Here is a 9,450-nt window from a genome sequence, read left to right on the forward strand (position 1 = left end):
CGACCTTCTGATTGCAATATCAGAGAGCCTGCTAAGAGAAATCATTAATTCAGGCCGCAGAGATTCCACTGAAAGGCCCAAGGAAGAAAAAAGAAAGTATGTGGTTATTCCTTATCTACACCGCATTTCACATAATCTGAAAAGGGTGGGAGCGCGTGCCGATGTAGACGTTGTTTTTTCCGCGCCCGATAAGCTCTCCAAACTCTGCCATATTGTAAACAGCAGCAATGAAAGGACGGTTGGCTGCGATAAGAAACACCGAAAAGGTTTTGTACCATGTAGTAGCAATGTTGTGTACAGGTTTCTGCTTACGTGTGACAAGCACTACACGGGGCAAACTGGTCGTTGCCTCAACGACCGGCTGCGGGAACACAACAACAACGTGAGCGGCACCGCTTCCCGTCACCTTGACATTCATTGCAGAGACTGCACAGAGGAAAGAAAAAAGAACAAAAAACCACCGTGTTATCCTGTTTTCACTCAGTGTCGAGTGCTGTCAGATAATAGAACAAAAATCACTCGTGAAATCATTGAAGCTCATGAAATCCATAAATTCAAAGATGAATGCGTAAGCGTTGCCTCATTAGCTCTGTCTGATAAAGAACTACGTTTCCTTGATGAGAATAGAAAAACGTGCGCAGCTGGTCTTGTGCCACTGTAGACCTGTGCTCAGGAATTGTCATTTTCGTCAATCTGTTTTGTGTATCTGTCTTTTCATTTGAGATTGGTTGCCACTGTACTTAAGTAGTGAAAACCACCTCAATAAACCGGATGTAAGTTCAGCGCTGTGTCTGTGCACTTGTCACGTCCTTTGTCCCCCGCGCTGCTGAAAAAACCATGTCACACCAACTTGCCCAAGCTTCTACAGTATCAGCGTCAGCGGTAGATCGTGGCTGCTCGACGAGAAAAATAAAAATTTGCGTCATATTGAATTTGTGCGCTAGAGCGTTAAATGCGTTTCTTGTATTTCTATCTTCCCCCACATTCAGTGAACATTTCGATGCGTACTTGCTTCGTCATGGCTAGCAAGGTGCAAAACAGGCGCGCTGTTTGCAAATGTGACAGGTCGCCCACCTTTCGATGTAAGCGCTTTTAAAGGAAAAAGGGTCGATGCAAGAAGCAGAGCCGGGGGACGCGGAGGCAAGTTGTGAGTGGCTCACTGCTACTGTATGCTTCTAACAATGAGTTAGCTGTATCGAGAAGCAGGAGATGGCTGAAAAGAATGCACCACACAAGTAAGTTGTTTTTATCAAAGGCAGTGCCCGTATTGCAGTTTCCCGTTGCTGCCTTGTGTCTGTATGGATGTCGTCATACTCATGTCGGACATTTATAAGAATTGACGTTCCACTCCAACCTGCGTATAAGCACAAAAACTGATGCATGTGCTTGTATTAAAGGAATGCAGCTGCAGGTGTCCTTTGCCTGCTGACAGCGTGAAGGTTGAGGAGCCTCAGTTGTTTATTCGTTCTCAGCGAAGACAAAACAGCATGCCTAAAGAATTATTAAGCGAATAGTTAAAGCAAGTATTGTATTCTTTAGTGAGACAGGAAAGCAGTCCATAGAAAAAGCAGCTAGCTGAAAATTTGGAAGCACCCGCCATATGATTTAGTGGCTTTGGCGTTCGGCTGCTGATCTCAGGGTCGCGGGTTTGAGCCCGATCCTGCTGCAGTGGCAGTATTTCGACGGTGGCAAAACATAAAAACAATGGTGTGCTGTGCGACGTCAATGCACGTTGAAGAACCCCATACGGTCTAAATTAATCCGGAGCCGTCCACTGTGGTGTTCTTCATAGCCCATGTGTTGCTTCAGGATGTTAAACCTGGGATACCACTTCCAAAGTTTGGAAGCCTGATAACTTGGTGATGTAAAGTCTTAATTTGCAGTGCAAGAGATGTTAGCGCTGGTTTACTATTGTGATGCATCCCAGAGCCGATGTGCTACATAGTTATGTTTTGTGAAACTCGTATGTGTTAATGAATATGAGGGCCGCTGGCAGAGTTTGCTCTGAATTTTTCATCATTATTCATGGCGTGGTGTGCACAATTGCTCCACTTTTCTGCTGAAACCGTTGGTGTCTTGTTTATGAGCAAAGCTTCAACCAAAGGAAGCCATAAATCTTTATGCTCATTCTTGGTATCATTATTAACTTGTACCCAGAGAAACTCCATAGGTTAAAGCTAAGGGGGGAGCCAGAGCTTGACGTTGCCAGCCCTCGCCACAGCGACACCTACATGGTATTTGACAACACACAGTTTGGGCAGCTTCATGATTTATGGGAGCCACATTGTTGGCATCATAGCGTTCCATTAGTGTTCTCTCTGTCAGCTACTGCTGAACTGCTTCTTTGTGTAAAACTGTTGTCGGCATTGCTTCGTCCAGATGTGAATGGCACAACTGCTTGTGTTTCGCTACGATGTTTCTCTTGTCTGCCTCTGGAGCACATGAGTGCAAACATCTCAAAATGGTTGCCACCCGTATCTTCATAGCAGTCTTCACCCTTTCCGTTTTTCTGCAGGAAACATACAGGGAGCCGTTGATGGGCCTTTCTCACTGCTGATGTGCATCACAATGATGCGGTGGCCCTTCCCTGGCAGCCTGCTCCAGGCCATGGTTGTCCTGATCTTGGCACAAGCAGCACACGCTCGCTGTTCTGTCCTTACACCAACACTGCGCTTGCTGCCGTTGCACATATCTCATCCAGGTAAATAATTTTGGAACCTACCATCTTGTTCCTTAGGTAGCTTTGCTGCCTTGCGAAAGTGTCTTCTCTTTCAGTGGGCAGCTAGTGTAATTTTATTGCATGTTTTCTTCTGTCAAACGATGCGTTAGACATTAGAATACATGAATTACCGTGTGGTATTTTCCTACAAGCGCTAAATAATTTGATTGAATTTCTTCTCTCGTGCTGTTTCGGTTTCATTGACTGAATGACGACTGTGACGTCAAGTTGACGGTTTGTTCGCGTGATCTACTAGAAAAACTGTAATATAATCGCTGATATGTATATTCAATTGACTACAACATTTAATCCAGCATCTTGCAAAACATGGAATGACAAGCCGGTCAGTGATTATATTAAAGTTTGTCAAGGGATGATTTATTACACACGCTCACAGAGTCCCGCGTGCCGGAGTCCCCCAATAGCCATCCGCAGTTCGCGCACCTAATGCAACGCGCACCGAGCTCACACTTGAGCCCACTTCGACCACACCACTCGGATCACTCCCGCGCTGCCCGCGCACACCTCACGCACATTCCCGCCATAGCCAACCACGCATCCCCTCTCCCTCCAGTGTTGTCAGCCGTCCCTGTGTGTCCCCTGATGGCGCCACCCGCACTGGCCCTTACAAGTTTTTCCAATTGATCACGTGGCGAAAACATCAACTTGACGTCACAGTCGTCCTTCGGTCGACGAAACCGAAACAGCGTGAAGAAGAAATTCAATTATAAACTATTTAGCGGTCGTACACAAATACCACAGGGTGCTTCATGTATACGAATGTCTACGATATCGTTTGAAAGAAGAAAACACGCAAGAAAAAATTTGGTGTCTATAGTCCTTAAAGGGGTGCAGACACAAAATTTTAAATGCAATGAACGGCATGAGAGTGAGAGAGAGAAAGACTTTATTGTGCAGAGGAATTCGGGCCTCCCAGGACCCCTGGGTCCCCGCACGACCACACCGCACTCAAACGTTCAGGCTAAAAGGTCCATGACGCTGGCCGCACAGGTGGCGACGATCTTCTGTCGTGCCTGATCTGTGGAGCGTAGTGAGGTCTCCCAGTCCTCCCATGTTTGGAGTGGCTCCGGCCTGCTGGGTGGAGGGGAAGCCGGACAGATCCCGAAGATACCAGTCAGGTTTGCCTTTTGAGCATTGCACACAGGGCAGCAAGGTGGTATGGGTCGGTAGTGGGAGAGGAGAGAGGGGTTAGTTACCGTACGATTTCTTTCATGGGCGTAAGAAGTTGCCATCTTGCAAGTGTCTGGCACATTCTTTGAGGGGAACATAAGTTATTGCTGTTTTTAATGCTGTCCGATGAGCCTCTCGCCATTTCCACCTACATTGGGCTGCCTCCGCGGCTCAGTGGTTATGGCGCTTCACTGCTGACCTGAAAGACGCGAGTTTGATCCCGGTCGCAGTGGTCGAATTTCGATGGAGGTGAAATTCTAGAGGCCCGTGTACCATTCGACGTCAGTGCACATTAAAGAACCCCAGGTGGCGGAAATTTTGCGGAGCCCTTCACTACAACGTCCCTCATAGCCTGAGTCGCTTTCGGACGTTTAACCCCCATAAAAGAAAATATTTCCACCCACATCGAGTGATGTCATGGTGCACTTGCTTTAATAATTGTGACGTCGCTGAACTCGGGTGTTGTTCACTTCAGCGCTGGCGCTGACTGAGACCAAAGGCTTTGTGTACAAAATGGCTTGTAATTAATTATTCACACTGTGCACTGGTGTTTTGCTCTTATTTTCATGATTGCTAGGCCCGTAGGCCTCTTTGAAGGCAAATAAACTGACACCGAAAAACATTGTCTGGACCCCTTTAAAGCATATGCCATGCAGTTACCATCTAACATAGTGCTGGGAAAAGTTGTGCATCCATGACCTCAATGCCAGCTTTGGGAAGTTGTTATACAGGGTGCTACGCCGCTAATCTCCACTTCCTGGCCATTCTGTGCTGGGTGTCGACCACTTCCACCTGCTTACTCTTGCCTCTCCTTCTTTCCATTAAACGCTGTCCATGCACTAACACCAAGCATTTTGCTGACAAATGCACATGTTTTATTCACAGTACGTATGTCCCAAGTCTCTATCTTGCCAGAACTGTAGCAATTAAAGATTGTTTCTCATTGCATTACGAGAAAAAAAACTCCACTTGTTCGCTTCTTAGTCAAGTCCCTTAGGTGTACAGCAGACATGTTCAACAAGGAAGATTGTCACCATGCTGGGATCTATGATGAAAGATCAAACTCATTTTACATAGCACCTACTTTGACACAGACGCATGAAAACTATAGCCCATGCTCATTGCATTGGCTGCGCCGCCTGTTGGCCAGGCCGCGAAGCGTGAGTGGGTCGTGTCTGCTGCTCTCCCTGTCCGTTTCAGCGCGCTGTTGTGATAAGCTTGTGTTTTGATATTACATAGTGTGGAGTATTGATTAGTCGCGAATATATTTAAATGTAAGTCTTCAGTGACGTAAAGGGTGGTACTTCTGCGTAGCTGGCTGCTCGAAAACTTTTAAAATTTTCCAGGAACATGTCCTTGTGTCCCCTCCGTGCCTTCGCTCGTCAGCGGTTTTTTTCAGCAGCGCAGGGGACAAAGGACGTGACAAGTGCACAGACACGGCGCTGAACTTACAACAGGTTTATTGAGGTGATTTTCACTACTTAAATACAGTGGCAACCAATCTCAAATGAAAAGACAGATACACAAAACAGATTGACGAAAATGACAATTCCTGAGCACAGGTCTACAGTGGCACAAGACCAGCTGCGCACGTTTTTCTATTCTCATCAAGGAAACGTAGTACTTTATCAGACAGAGCTATTGAGGCAACGCTTACGCATTCATCTTTGAATTTATGGATTTCATGAGCTTCAATGATTTCACGAGTGATTTTGCCTCTACAGAGAATGGCTCTTCCTGAGAGCACACAGCGGCACATCTTCAGCTCATGGTGCACTTGAATGGCGGCGGTGGACCTCAGACGGCAGACAGGACTACGGAATTCTTATGCCAGTGCGCGCTGCCGCAGCTTCGAGCCATCACTAAGAAGATGCACAGTCCGGTCCACACCTATGGTGAAGTGTCCTTGCCGGAACAAGTACAAGGCGTCCTTAGACGAGGACCAAAGTTCGCCGTGGAACCCAGGCAATCGGCATCGGAACTTCTTGCGATGGTGAGACAAGTTTCCAGCCTAGCAGTGGCTCCTGAAGTGGACCGATGTGTTTCAGATGGAGTGTACATTTTGGCAAAGTGTAGACCTACCAGGTGTAGAATTCCAATCAAATTCACTGTTTCGTTTTTAAAGAACAACTCGCTGACCCTATTACAGGCTGGTAAAGAGGGAGGTTTTGCTGTGATGCCAAAAGCGCTCTACTTATCGAAAGCAGAAAATGCTATCAGTTCGACTTTCCGGCAGAGAAGCGATGTCACTCCAAGTAAAGTGAAAGCCCGATCACGGAAAATGTGTGCACAAATGAATTTGGAATCCCTAGCCAAGTGTATAGAGAAAAGCAAGGGGTCCTGCTTAAAGATATTCTTCACAGCCAAAACTCACAAGCTGGACTGCCCACTTCGAGCAATAGTCTCCGAGGATGGCACATGGCAAGAGTCTGTCGCGTTATTTTTTGCAAGACAAGCTTAACCTCTTAACCATTGACGACCCTTTTCAGGTGAAGAGTTCTAACCAAGTAATCGCTTTCTTGCAACAAAACCCAGCGAAAGGCTTTTCGGCCTGCTCTATCGATATAAAAGATTTATATTATTCCCTTCTGCAAAAGAAACTGCTGGCAAGCGTTGAAGAATGCATTGATTCCTTTGGTGTGGTAGCTTTCCAGAGTTCTGCAGGCATCAGCAATAGCAACTTCTTGGAACTCCTTACTTTTTGCTTTAACTCGACATTTTCCACCTGGAATGAATCTGTTTACCTCCAGAGCAATGGCGTCTGCATTGTTTCATGCATAGCTCCGATACTGGGCGACATTTATCTCGCGCACCATGACAAGCTCCTTGATAGTCAACTCGACGAAAGCGTGGCTCGTGTTTTTAGGTTTGTAGATGATTTTTTAGTTTTGATGACATGTGCAGTTACTGACGCAGGGGCCTCGGTCTCGAAAGTTTTATCAATTTTTCACACCTGTCTTGACCCTCTTGTTTTGACGCATGAAACGCCTTCTGAAGGAAAGTTACGCTTTTTAGATCTTGCCATGTTCCTCAAGAATAGCCATGTGTGCTGGCGTTACGAGCCACGATGCCAGAAGCCCCTCACGCCTTTCGCTTCTGCACATTCTAAGCTTGTAAAGCGCGGCATCGCAAAGTTGTGTTTAAGAAATGCCCTAGAAAAATCATGCCATCATGCGATGCAAGACAGCTATCAAAATCAGGTGGTACGCTTACAAGCAGCAGGATACCCTTCCGACCTTCTGATTGCAATATCAGAGAGCCTGCTAAGAGAAATCATTAATTCAGGCCGCAGAGATTCCACTGAAAGGCCCAAGGAAGAAAAAAGAAAGTATGTGGTTATTCCTTATCTACACCGCATTTCACATAATCTGAAAAGGGTGGGAGCGCGTGCCGATGTAAACGTTGTTTTTTCCGCGCCCGATAAGCTCTCCAAACTCTGCCATATTGTAAACAGCAGCAATGAAAGGACGGTTGGCTGCGATAAGAAACACCGAAAAGGTTTTGTACCATGTAGTAGCAATGTTGTGTACAGGTTTCTGCTTACGTGTGACAAGCACTACACGGGGCAAACTGGTCGTTGCCTCAACGACCGGCTGCGGGAACACAACAACAACGTGAGCGGCACCGCTTCCCGTCACCTTGGCATTCATTGCAGAGACTGCACGGAGGAAAGAAAAAAGAACAAAAAACCGCCGTGTTATCCTGTTTTCACTCAGTGTCGAGTGCTGTCAGATAATAGAACAAAAATCACTCGTGAAATCATTGAAGCTCATGAAATCCATAAATTCAAAGATGAATGCGTAAGCGTTGCCTCATTAGCTCTGTCTGATAAAGAACTACGTTTCCTTGATGAGAATAGAAAAACGTGCGCAGCTGGTCTTGTGCCACTGTAGACCTGTGCTCAGGAATTGTCATTTTCGTCAATCTGTTTTGTGTATCTGTCTTTTCATTTGAGATTGGTTGCCACTGTACTTAAGTAGTGAAAATCACCTCAATAAACCGGATGTAAGTTCAGCGCCGTGTCTGTGCACTTGTCACGTCCTTTGTCCCCCGCGCTGCTGAAAAAACCATGTCACACCAACTTGCCCAAGCTTCTACAGTATCAGCGTCAGCGGTAGATCGTGGCTGCTCGACGAGAAAAATAAAAATTTGCGTCGTATTGAATTTGTGCGCTAGAGCGTTAAATGCGTTTCTTGTATTTCTATCTTCCCCCACATTCAGTGAACATTTCGATGCGTACTTGCTTCGTCATGGCTAGCAAGGTGCAAAACAGGCGCGCTGTTTGCAAATGTGACAGGTCGCCCACCTTTCGATGTAAGCTCTTTTAAAGGAAAAAGGGTCGATGCAAGAAGCAGAGCCGGGGGACGCGGAGGCAAGTTGTGAGTGGCTCACTGCTACTGTATGCTTCTAACAATGAGTTAGCTGTATCGAGAAGCAGGAGATGGCTGAAAAGAATGCACCACACAAGTAAGTTGTTTTTATCAAAGGCAGTGCCCGTATTGCAGTTTCCCGTTGCTGCCTTGTGTCTGTATGGATGTCGTCATACTCATGTCGGACATTTATAAGAATTGACGTTCCACTCCAACCTGCGTATAAGCACAAAAACTGATGCATGTGCTTGTATTAAAGGAATGCAGCTGCAGGTGTCCTTTGCCTGCTGACAGCGTGAAGGTTGAGGAGCCTCAGTTGTTTATTCGTTCTCAGCGAAGACAAAACAGCATGCCTAAAGAATTATTAAGCGAATAGTTAAAGCAAGTATTGTATTCTTTAGTGAGACAGGAAAGCAGTCCATAGAAAAAGCAGCTAGCTGAAAATTTGGAAGCACCCGCCATATGATTTAGTGGCTTTGGCATTCGGCTGCTGATCTCAGGGTCGCGGGTTTGAGCCCGATCCTGCTGCAGTGGCAGTATTTCGACGGTGGCAAAACATAAAAACAATGGTGTGCTGTGCGACGTCAATGCACGTTGAAGAACCCCATACGGTCTAAATTAATCCGGAGCCGTCCACTGTGGTGTTCTTCATAGCCCATGTGTTGCTTCAGGATGTTAAACCTGGGATACCACTTCCAAAGTTTGGAAGCCTGATAACTTGATGATGTAAAGTCTTAATTTGCAGTGCAAGAGATGTTAGCGCTGGTTTACTATTGTGATGCATCCCAGAGCCGATGTGCTACATAGTTATGTTTTGTGAAACTCGTATGTGTTAATGAATATGAGGGCCGCTGGCAGAGTTTGCTCTGAATTTTTCATCATTATTCATGGCGTGGTGTGCACAATTGCTCCACTTTTCTGCTGAAACCGTTGGTGTCTTGTTTATGAGCAAAGCTTCAACCAAAGGAAGCCATAAATCTTTATGCTCATTCTTGGTATCATTATTCACTTGTACCCAGAGAAACTCCATAGGTTAAAGCTTAGGTGGGAGCCAGAGCTTGACGTTGCCAGCCCTCGCCACAGCGACACCTACATGGTATTTGACAACACACAGTTTGGGCAGCTTCATGATTTATGGGAGCCACATTGTTGGCATCATGGCGTTCCATT

This window comes from Amblyomma americanum, chromosome 1 (assembly GCF_052857255.1).
Source record: "Amblyomma americanum isolate KBUSLIRL-KWMA chromosome 1, ASM5285725v1, whole genome shotgun sequence".
NCBI lineage: Eukaryota > Metazoa > Arthropoda > Arachnida > Ixodida > Ixodidae > Amblyomma > Amblyomma americanum.